The 12,205-nt window shown below is 44.5% G+C and overlaps 1 long non-coding RNA gene across 2 annotated transcripts in view; it reads left to right on the forward strand.

Annotated features, from left to right (window-relative positions):
- LOC113879730 overlaps positions 1 to 12,205 on the forward strand; it is a 40,494-nt gene that overhangs the window by 19,965 nt on the left and 8,324 nt on the right. The gene's annotated exons all lie outside the window — the stretch shown is intronic.

The raw sequence follows: 12,205 nt of genomic DNA on the forward strand, positions 1-12,205 counted from the left end.
GTGTCCGACTCTGTGCGACCCCATAGACGGCAGCCCACTAGGCCCCGCCGTCCCTGGGATTCTCCAGGCAGGAACACTGGAGTGGGTTGCCATTTCCTCCTCCGGTGCATGAAAGTGAAAAGTGAAAGTGAAGTCACTCAGTCATGTCTGACTCTTAGCAACCCCATGGACTGCAGCCCACCAGGCTCCTCCGTCCATGGGATTTTCCAGGCAAGAGTACTGGAGTGGGGTGCCATTGCCTTCTCCATAGCTCAGGCAACCCTGCCTAAAGCTCTATGGTGACCTTTCCTTATAGGAAGGAGATCCAAACAAGAGGAGATATATGTGGACATATAGCTGATTCACTCTGCTGTACAGTAGAAACTAATACAACATCATAAAGCAACTACTCCAAATAAAAAAAAATTTAATGATCTAGAACTATACTCGAACACCACACCAACATCAAATTCCTTCACTACAAAATGTAAGATTAACTATGAGAGTAACTAGGTGATGGGTTCTTGGGTTCTCTACTACTTTTGCAACTTCCTGTGAATCTACAACGCTCCATTTTTTTAAAATTATTTTTTACCTTATTGACATATTGACATATGTAAGATTGCGAGATATTTGAAGAATACATCAATGATGTTTTGATACACTTACACAGGTTTCCTGGGTGGCGCTAATGGTAAAGAACCCACTTGCCAATACAGGAGACCTGAGACATGTGGGTTCCACCCCTGGGTCTGGAAGATCCCCTGGAGGAGAGTATGTCAACCCACTCCAGTATTCTTGCCAGAGAAATGCCATGGACAGAGGAGCCTGGGGTCGCAAAGAGTCAGACATGACTGATGCGACTTAGCATGTACGAACATCGTGAAAGGATCTCCCCATCTAGATAATTAACATGCCTGTCACCTCACATAAAGAAAGATTGAAGGCGGGAGGAGAAGGGGACGACAGAGGATGAGATGATTGGATAGCATCACCGACTCAGTGGACATGGGTTTGAGTAAGCTCCAGGATTTGGTGATGGACAGGGAGGCCTGGAGTGCTGCAGTCCATGGGGTCACAAAGATTTGGATACGGCTAAGCAAATGAACTGAACTGATCACCTCATATATTTATCCTTTTTTTACTTTTTGGTGAGAACATTTGGCTTGCTGTCTCAGGAGGTTTCACTTATTAAAAGTTTAAAGAAGAAACAAACAAAAATAAGTGCATTTGACGTGGGGGTAGCGGAACCACCCCTCACCCGCAGGAGCAGGTTCATCCCCACGGTTTCCTTGACCTCCAGAGAGCCTGGGATTCCACTCTGAATCCCTCCGAGAGGGGCTGTGACTCCCATGAGCCCCTCCCACATTGCCTGTATAGCAGAAGGAGCCCAGTTGGTGCCCTGTGATGACCTAGAGCGGTGGGATAGAGCAGGAGGGGGTGAGGCTTAAGACGGAGGGGTTGTTGTTCAGTTGCTCCTTGCAGCCCTGTGGACTGCAGCACGTCAGGCTTCCCTGTCCTTCACTATCTCCCAGAGTTTGCTCAAACTCACGTCCATTGAGTCAGTGATGCCATCCAACCATCTCATCCTCTGTCGTCCCCTTCTCCTTTTGCCTTCAGTCTTTCCCAGCATCAGGGTCTTATTTTTCCAGTGAGTTGGCTCTTGGCATCAGGTGGCCAAAATATTGGAGCTTCAGCATCAGTCCTGCCAGTGAACACTCAGGGTTGATTTCCTTTAGAGGAAAGATATATATAGTTATGAATGATGTGCATTGTAGTCTGGCAGAAACCAACACAACATTGTAAAAATTAAAAATAATAGAATTTTTTTTAAGTTTTACAAGCTTTCGAGTCCTTGAACATTATTTTTTCTGCTTTAGGCAAAACTGCACAGGTGTTCTGGAGAAGGCAATGGCGCCCCACTCCAGTACTCTTGCCTGGAAAATCCCATGGACGGAGGAGCCTGGTAGGCTGCAGTCCATAGGGTCTCGAAGAGTCGGACACGACTGAGCGACTTCACTTTCACTTTTCACTTTCATGCATTGGAGAAGGACATGGCAACCCACTCCAGTGTTCTTGCCTGGAGACTCCCAGGGATGGGGGAGCCTGGTGGGCTTCCGTCTATGGGGTCGAGCAGAGTCGGACACGACTGAAGCGACTTAGCAGCAGCAGCAGCATAGGTGTTCAGCGGCTCCTTAAAAAAAATGATGTTGAGGCAGACTACCTTCTCTGAGTCTGATGGGGAAGAGGCTCCCCAAGCCACACTTACTGGCTAAGTGACCTGGGGCGAGTTACTTAACCAGTGCTTCTTCGATCCCTCATCTAAAAACCAGGGATAATGATACCTGTCTGCAGGCTTTTACGAGGAGTGCCTAAGCTAATGGGTGTGAAAGCACTAATTTGAGAGTGGCCCCCAGGAAGAGATCGATAAACAGCTGTTTCTGTGATGCATCCTAGCCACCCGAGCAGACCACAATATTTCTGTCTTCTGAAACGCTCCCTAGAGAAGCAACTTGCTGCTGCAAACAAGACCTCCGAGTTGGATCCTGCGAGCTTCCACCTATTCAGCTCTCTCACTGCCTGAATGTCAAGGTGTCCGGAGCGCCGACTGCTGGCCCCGAGTTCTGTCTGAGCCCCTCACTGCTCACCCAAGGCCCAAGCTGCTAGGTCTCCCCTCGGTATCTGCCTCAGTGGGCTTTTCTGGACGGAGCCCTTCCTGTAGGCCCCGGGGCTCAAGTTCCCACTTCATACTAAAGATGAGGGAGGGTGTTTATGATGGAGCCAGGCTCTGAGTGCGGTCCAGGCTGAACTTGGCTCTGCCCTCTGTTTGCCTTCTCCTCCTCCCTGGGGCGGGCTCTGGGCGCGGGTGCGGGGCCAGCCTGGTGGCCAGCCTGATGGCGTTTGGGGTTCTCCGGAGACAAAGAGGCCGAGTCTCCACATCAGGGCTGAACTTCCACCTTAGGCCCCCCTCTGAGTCTTATTTCGCTAATGAGATCAGACAGGCTTGCAATTTTAGGTAACTGCAGTTGCTAAGAGTGGAAGAGGGACTCATTCCCTGGCGCTCCCACAAGTCCTTCCCGGCTTGTTTAGCTTGGGAAATGAGGCAAGAACAGGTAGAAATACTCGGGGTCAAACACAAGCCATCACGAGAGAGACTGACTCAGGCTTTACTGACAGCCTTATTCACCCCCTCAGCCCTCTCGTAGGCTATTTATTTACTCATTTATTCAGTAAATATTATGGAGCGGCTCACCTGTGTCCTGACCTTGTTACACCCCAGGCTTCTGCCTGGTCTGGGTCACAGCCACACCCCTGCGCCCCAACCTCGTACCCTTCCAGACCCGGTCGAAGGTTGCCTCCTCTGGGAAGCCTGCACCTGATCTGTGGCAGACACCCTCCCGCCCTCCCTCCCCACGGAGGGCCAGCTGGAACACCCGGGCCACACAGGCCTGACTAAGAGCAAGGCTACCTCACGTGCGTCCTGGGGCGGGTTAGCAGAGCTCTCCAGCCAGTTCCCCTCGTCTGCAAAGTGCGGATAATACTCATTTGCTGCTGTTGCTGCTCAGTCACTAAGTCACGTCCGACTCTTGTGACCCCATGGACTGCAGCACACCAGGCTTCCCTGCCCTCCACTCTCCCCTGGAGTTTGCTCACATTCATGTCCACTGAGTCGGTGATACTATCTGATCATTTCATCCTGTCATCCCCTTCTCCTCCTGCCCTCAATATTTCCTAGCATCAGGGTCTTTTCCAATGAGTCAGCTCTTCGCATCAGGTGGCCAAAGTATTGGAGTTTCAGCTTCAGCATCAGTCCTTCCAATGAATATTTAGGGTTGATTTCCTTTACGATGGACTGGTTTGATCTCTTTGCAGTCCCAGGGTCTCTCAAGAGTCTTCTCCAACACCACAGTTCAAAGGCATCAATTCTTCGGCACTCAGCCTTCTTTATAGTCCAACTCTTGCATCTGTACATGACTACTGGAAAAACCATAGCTTTGACTATATGGACCTTTATCGGCCAAGTGACGTCTTTGCTTTTTAATAAGCTGTCTAGGTTTGTCAATAAATAATCAGTTCAGTTCAATTCAGTCGCTCAGTCGTGTCCAACTCTTTGCGACCCCATGAATCGCAGCACACCAGGCCTCCCTGTCCATCACCAACTCCAAGAGTTCACCCAGACTCACGTCCATCGAGTCGGTGATGCCATCCAGCCATCTCATCCTCTGTTGTCCCCTTCTCCTCCTGCCCCCAATCCCTCCCAGCATCAGGGTCTTTTCCAATGAGTCAACTCTGCAGGAGGTGGCCTAAGTATTGGAGTTTCAGCTTCAGCATCATTCCTTCCAATGAACACCCAGGACTGATCTCCTTTAGGATGGACTGGTTGGATCTCCTTGCAGTCCAAGGGACTCTCAAGAGTCTTCTCCAACACCACAGTTCAAAAGCATCAATTCTTTGGTGCTCAGCTTTCTTCACAGTCCAACTCTCACATCCATACATGACCACTGGAAAAACCATAGCCTTGACTAGACAGACCTTTGTTGTCAAGGCAATATCTCTGCTTTTCAATGTGCTATCTAGGTTGGTCATAACTTTTCTTCCAAGGAGTAAGCATCTTTTCATTTCATGGCTGCAGTCACCATCTGCAGTGATTTTGGAGCCCCAAAAAAATAAAGTCTGACACTGTTTCCCCATCTATTTGCCATGAAGTGATGGGACCAGATGCCATGATCTTCGTTTTCTGAATGTTGAGCTTTAAGCCAATTTTTTCACTCTCCTCTTTCACTCTCATCAAGAGGCTTTTTAGTTCCTCTTCACTTTCTGCCATAGGGTGGTGTCATCTGCATATCTGAGGTTATTGATATTTCTCCTGGCAATCTTGATTCCAGCTTGTGCTTCTTCCAGCCCAGCGTTTCTCATGATGTATTCTGCATATAAGTTAAATAAGCAGGGTGGCAATATACAGCCTTGACATACTCCTTTTCCTATTTGGAGCCAGTCTGTTGTTCCATGTCCAGTTCTAACTGTTGCTTCCTGACCTGCATATAGGTTTCTCAAGAGGCAGGTCAGGTGGCCTGGTATTCCCATCTCTTTCAGAATTTTCCACAGTTTATTGTGATCCACACAGTCAAAGGCTTTGGCATAGTCAATAAAGCATAAATAGATAATACTTACCCCCTAAAACGAAATGCCTGTGGATGTTACATAAAATATAAGAAACATCATTTGCAATGTGCAACCAAGCTTGCAAGAAGGTGAAGAAGTCATCCAGAATTTAAGGGAGAGGTAAAAGTGAGTGACGGCTTAGCCAGTCCTGAAGCTGAAGTGACTCCAGGCTATCAGGCAGGCCCAAGCCCTGGCAGTGGGGGTCTCAGTGGTTGTCGGGGACAGGAGAGAGGGCTTATGGCACCTGCGAGATGAGATGTTGGGACCAGCATCTCTGCCCACAGCCAGGACCTAAGAGGCTTCTTCTGTAGGGATGAGCAAAGACGGAAGTTCCCCCTTCTGGAGCAGGGAAGATGTCCAGTACCCACCCCCCTCCCCCGGAGCCAGCATCTCCAGGCACAGATGGACACATTCCCGGCCTTCTTCCATCTGGCCTGGCCTCGGGACTGGTTCTGGCCAATGGATGCTGAGAAGAGAGGTGAATGACTTCTAGACCAAAACCAGACTCTGCACGCCACGCGTCAAGATGGCAGAGCTGTGTTGGGATTGAGGCAGCCTGGGTCACTGAGTTGCTCCGTGTAGGGCAGCTGTCTGGACAGTTGCTCAGATTCCCTGAAAACTTTGCAGGAGCAAGAAGCTTCTGTTGGGTTTAGCCAGAGAGAGGGATTGTTCTTTAGTGAAGCAGGACTTCCTGACTAAAAAGTTGGCAAAGGAGATGACAAGCAAGCTCGCTGTCTCCATCTGGAATCTAGGTGGAGAAAACCAGTCTCCTGTGTTCTTATTTCACAAAAGTTTGTGGGTCATATTTACACTACGTTTTGGTCCAGAAAACCCCTAATGGTAAAATTAAAGATATTTCCAATAAGGTTCTCCTGCTGGAAGCAAACACAAATCCCCCTCCTCCACAACCTGGCCTCAAAGGACCCCACCATATAAACCTACCAATGAGGTGTTCACAGTCCCAAGTCAGAACCCCAAGTTCATCAGATACACGCAACTACTAATTAGGGAACTTAAATAAACGTTTTTTTTTAATGTTTGTAAAATTTATTTATTTTAATTGGAGGATAATTCCTTTACAATATTGTGATGGCCTCTGCCATACAGCAGTGTGAATCGGTCATAGGCATACATGGGTCCCCTGCCTCTCAAGCCCACTGCTATCCTTCACTCCAGTTGTCAAAGAGCGCCGGCTTTGGGTTCCCTGCATCGTACGTCAAACTCCCACTGGCTATCTGCAAAGAAACGCATTTGAGTCGGTTCCAATAAGGTGGATGAACCTAGAGCCTATGGTACAGAGTGAAGTCAGAAAGAAAAAGACAAATATTGTACGTTAACACATCTATGGGAATCTAGAAAGAGAGTATCAGCGAGCCTACATGCAGGGCAGCAAAGGAGACACAGGCGTGGAAAACAAAGTTTTGGACACAGTGGGGGAAGGAGAGGGTGGGATGATGTGAGAGAATAGCATTAAATGTTTTAAAGAACTGAAACTGGAAACCAAAATTATGGGAAGTTAATAAAGCACTCTCGAAAACAAACAAACAAAAAAAGACCAAATAAATTTGAAAAGGAACCAAGCAGAATTGGCTGTGAAAATCTTACTGATGGTATGAAAACCTTCATATTTGGTAAAACAGCAGATCAGACCTGTTTCCTGAAAACAGAATTTGTCAAATCAAAGGTGGAGTGAAAGAAATTACCTACTGATGCAAAGAGAAAAAAGGAGGTCAGAAAAAAAAAAAGAAAGAAAGCCGTTAAGAGACACGAGGATCAAATAAATAGCATAATGTTATCTAATTGACGTTCTAGAAGCAACTAGACAGAACGGGACGGAAAGGTGAAGTTCGTGAAGATATAATGACGAACAAGTTCCCAGAACTGATGATGGACGGAAATCTTACATTTAAGATGCACGGCGAGTCTGTAGCAGGATAAATAAAAATGAATTCATGCCTGACACATCAAAGTAACACTGCTGGAGACCAAAAACAAAGCGGAAGCATAAAAGCAGCCTTTTATTCATTCACTCACGTATAAAAGAGAGATTTTTTTTTTTTTCTGAACACCTATTATGTGTCAGGCACTCATGTAGACGCTCGGGATGCATCTGTGGAAAAATACACAGAGTTCATGCTCATTCTCACAGGGGACGGAGATAATGAATAAGCATAAGTAAGTAAATTTTACAGTGTGTTAGAAAGTGATGGACGTGCCAAGGGAAAAAAAGGAGAAAAAAGGGGATTTGGAAAATGTGTGTGGTGGGGAGGAGCCGGGGCAGAGTGTAATATTAAATAAAATATCAGGGGAGGCCTCTCTGAGAAGGCGAAGTTTGAGCAAAGACTTGAAAAGAAGAGGGAGTTAGTGAGACGGATCGGGGAGGAGACATTTCAAGCAGAGGGAACAGCCAAGGGCTCCCTTGTCTGCAGAGCTTCTTGTATGAAGTATCTGTTCAAAGTTTTTCATCCAATGTTTTAATTACGTTGTTCGTGCTCTTATTAAATTCTGCTAAAGTCCCTTATCAGACTGTGAGCTGCAAGTCTGTTCTTCCAGACTGGCTTGCCTGTCCGTTGTCTTAACGGGTCATTTGAAAGGCGGATATTCATTTTGATAACACCCATTTTTACCATTTTGCGTTTTGTGACAGTGCGGGTCTTATTAAGAACCCTTTGCCAAGTACTTCCCGGGTGGTACAGTGGATTTGAATCCGACTGCCGATGAAGAGGACACAGGTTCAGTCCCTGGACCCGGAAGATTCCGGGAGCTATGGGACAAACTAAGCCTGTGTGCCACAGACACAGAGCCTGCACCCCAGAACCTGTGCTGTACAAGCAGAGAAGCCAGCACCACGAGAGGCTGTTCACGGCAACAACGACCCAGGGCCCCAAAAATAGAGAGAAAATTCAAAGAATTTAAACACCCTTTGCCCACCTCCAGGGCACAAATCACTTATCTCCATTTCCTAGAAGTTTTATATTTTTGGTTTTTATGTTCGGGTCTGTGATCCATTTCAAAATCACTTTTGTGTGTGATGTGAGGTAGGGGTTGAGGTTCGTATTTTTATGTATGCCTATCAATATTTGTTTTAAAGACTTTCCTTCTCTCTAAGATTCACCATGCCCATTTTAAAAAAAATCAGTTGGCCATACATACCTGGATCTTTTTCTAGGTTCTCTATTCTGTCCCATTGATTAGATATTTGTTCTTACACCAGTAGCATACTATTGCTTCACAGTAGGGCTTAAAATTCAGTGGTATAAATCCTCCTTCTTTGTTCTTTTTCGAAATTGCTTTGGCTATTCATGGTCCTTGAATTGCCATGTAAATTTTAGAACTGCCTTATCAATTGCCACAAAAAGACCAGTGTGATTATAATTGAGATTCACACTGAATCCATAGATTGCTGAGGGCAAAATTGATATCTAACCATATAGAATCTTTGGATCCCTGAACGAGATATATCTTTTTATTTCTTCATATCATCCTTTAGTTTCTCTCTTATTTTTCTTTTTAATTTCAGTGTTTTATAGCTTTTAGGGTACAGGTCTGGTATATATTGTGTGACATTTATCCCTAGGCATTCATGTATTTTATGCTATCGTAAAGGCTTTTTTTTTTTTTTCAAAACAAACAACTTTTTATTGACGTAGAATTATTTTTGCAGTCTTGACCACATGTTTATTCTGTTTATATTAACGATTTCCTAAAACTCACTATGAGGTAGGTGTCTATTGTTACATTTTAAAAGTAACCCAAAACATAGGGACTTAAGACAACAACATTTATTAATAATTTCTGAGCATCAGGAATCCATGAACTGAGTGGTTCAGGCTCAAGGCTTCTCACAAAGTCACAGTCAAGCGATTGTCTAGACCTGTAATATCTAAAGCCTTTACTTAGGTGGCATGTACTTTGGGTGTGTTTTTGCTTTTGTTTTAATTTAAGGATAATTGCTTTACAATATTGTCTTGGTTTCCACCATACATCAACCTGAATCAGCCATAGGTATATGTAGGTCCCCACCCTCTCGAACATCCCTCCCACCTCCCACTCCTCTAAGTTGTTACCGAGTCCCAGTTTGAGTTATGTGAATTATACAACGAGCTCCCACTAGCTGTCTGCTTCACGTGTGGTAGTATGTATGTTTCCACGCTACTCTCGCCAATTGACATACAGTTGATTTACAATGTTGTGTTAGTTTCAGGCATACAGCAAAGTGATTTAGTGTATGTATCTGTATATTCATATATATATGCACATATATACATTCTTTATATGCACACATATATATAAGTCACTTCAGTCGTGTCCGACTCTGTGCGACCCCATAGACGGCAGCCTGTGGGGTCGCACAGAGTCGGACACGACTGAAGTGACTTAGCAGCAGCATACATATATATATATATTTATATACATATATATAGTATATAACATTTATATACATATATAATATATATACATTTATATGTACATAAAAAGAATATATATTCTTTTTTAGACACTTAGAATATCAGAAGACATGTATACCCTTTACTCACCTTTTCTAATGATAACGCCTAAGTCATGGACCAATTAAGAAAACCAAGATATTAACATTGGTAAAATACTATTAACTAAACTACAGATTTTATTTGGACTTTACCACTTTTTCACAAATGGTCTTCACTTCCGGAGCGCAGTTCAGGGTCCCACACTGCTCCTAGCTGGCACGTCCTTAGTCCCCGACAGTCTGTGCAATTGTTCAGTATTCCCATCCGTCAGGACTTGGCACCCTTGAAGAGCAGTGTTCAGGTGTTTTCTGGACTGTCCCTTGATTTGTGTTGCGTCATGCCTTCTCATAGTGACCTGAGGTTCTGCATCATCAAGAGGAATACCGCAGGAGTGCCCGGTGCCGTATCAGGGAGCCCTCGACGTCACCGTGTCCTACTTCTTGTGATGGGAACTTTCATCACTTTGTAAACATGGTGTCTGTCAGGTTCCTCCACTGTGTAGCCACTATTTTTCTTTTTGTAATAGAGCAGGGAGATACTTTGAGGCAATGCAAAGGTTCTGTTTCTTCTTAAACTTTCTCCCACTAATTTTGGCATCCATTGGTGTATTTTGCCTCCATGATATCTATGAAATTCTAATGGCAATTTTTCGATTTCCCCTTATTCCTTTTTACATGAATTAATTGGGCTTCTTCTATATAGGTATCATTCCTTTTCATTTCACTTCAGTGATAGTCCTTTTCATATAATTTCATTTATTTATCTATTACATTATTAATTTATATTTGTTCAGACTAAAATATATTCAGTTTATTATTTGGGTTAGAATCCAATGCTTGTTGTCGTTCAGTCACTCAGTCATGCCCGACTCTTTGAGAACCCATGGACTGCAGCACACCAGGCTTCCCTGTTCATCACCATCTTTCAGAGTTTGCTCAAACTCATGTCTGTTGAGTTGGTGATGCCATCCAACCATCTCATCCTCTGTCACCTCCTTCTCTCCTGCCCTCGGTCTTTCCCAGCATCAGGGTCTTTTCCAATAAGTTGGCTCTTCACATCAGGTGCCCAAAGTACCAGAGCTTCAGCTTCAGTATCAATCCTTCCAAAGAATATTCAGGGTTGGTTTCCTTTAAGACTGACTGGTTTGATCTCCTTGCAGTCCAAGGGACTCTCAAGAGTCTTCTCCAGTACCACAGTTTGAAAGCATCAATTCTTTCACACTCAGCCTTCTTTATGCTCCAAATCTCAGTTCTATACATGACTACTGGAAAAATCACAGCTTTGACTATATGGAGCTTTATCAGTAAAGTAATATGTCTGCTTTTTAAAATGCTGCCTAGGTTTGTCATAACTTTTCTTACAAGGAGCCTTTTACTTTCATGGCTGCAGTCACCATCTGTGGTGATTCTGGAGAAAATAAAGTTTGTCACTCTTTCCATCGTTTCCCCATCTATGTGCCATGAAATGATGGGACCCGGTGCCATGATCTTCGTTTTTGAATCCTGAGCTTTAAGCCAGCTTTTTTACTCTCTTTCACTTTCATCAAGAGGCTCTTTAGTTCTTTTTGCCGTAAGAGTGGTGTCATCTGCATATCTGAGATTATTGATATTTCTCCCGCCAATCTTGATTCCAGCTTGTGCTTCATCCAGCATGGCATTTTGCATGATGCACTCTGCATATAAGTTAAATAAGCAGGGAGACAATACACAGCCTTGACGTACTCCTTTCCCAGTTTGAACCAGTCCATTGTTTCATGTCCAGTTCTAACTGTTGCTTCTTGACCTGCATACAGGTTTCTCAGGAGACATGTAGGGTGGTCTGATATTCCCATCTCTTTAAGAATTTTCCAGTTTGTTGCAATCCAGGCAGTCTCTTGCTTTTTCTATGATCCAGTGGATGTTGGCAATTTGATCTCTGGTTCCTCTGCTTTTTCTAAATCCAGCTTGTACATCCAGAAGTTCTCAGTTCATGAGCTGTTGAAGCCTAGCTTGAAGGATTTTGAGTATTACCTTGCTAGCATGTGAAATGAGTGCAATTGTGTGGTTATTTGAGCATCTTTGACATTGCCCTTCTTTGGGACTGGAATGAAAACTGACCTTTTCCAGTCCTGTGGTCACTGCTGAGTTTTCCAAATTTTCTGGCATATTGAGTGCAGCACTTTGATAGCATCCTCTTTTAGGATTTGAAATAGCTTAGTTGGAATTCCATTACTTCCACTAGCTTTGCTTGTAGTGATGCTTCCTAAGGCCCACTTGACTTCACACTCCAGGATGTCCAGTTCTAGGTGAGTGATCACACTATCGAGGTTATCCGGGCTATTAAGATATTTTTTGTATAATTCTTCTGTGTATTTTTTATATCTTTGGCTTCTGTTAGGTCCATACCATTTCGGTCCTTTACTGTACCCATCTTTGCATGAAATGTTCCCTTGGTATCTCTAATTTTCTTGAAGACATCGCTGGTCTTTCCCATTCTGTTGTTTTCCTCTAGAATCCAATGCTCTCATGGTCATTCTGTTTCTAATATTGTTACAGCGTTGGCCATTTGGAGCTCTTTCAGACTGGCTCCTGTGC

The sequence above is a fragment of the Bos indicus x Bos taurus genome, chromosome 21 (genome assembly GCF_003369695.1).
Source record: "Bos indicus x Bos taurus breed Angus x Brahman F1 hybrid chromosome 21, Bos_hybrid_MaternalHap_v2.0, whole genome shotgun sequence".
Classification (NCBI taxonomy): domain Eukaryota; kingdom Metazoa; phylum Chordata; class Mammalia; order Artiodactyla; family Bovidae; genus Bos; species Bos indicus x Bos taurus.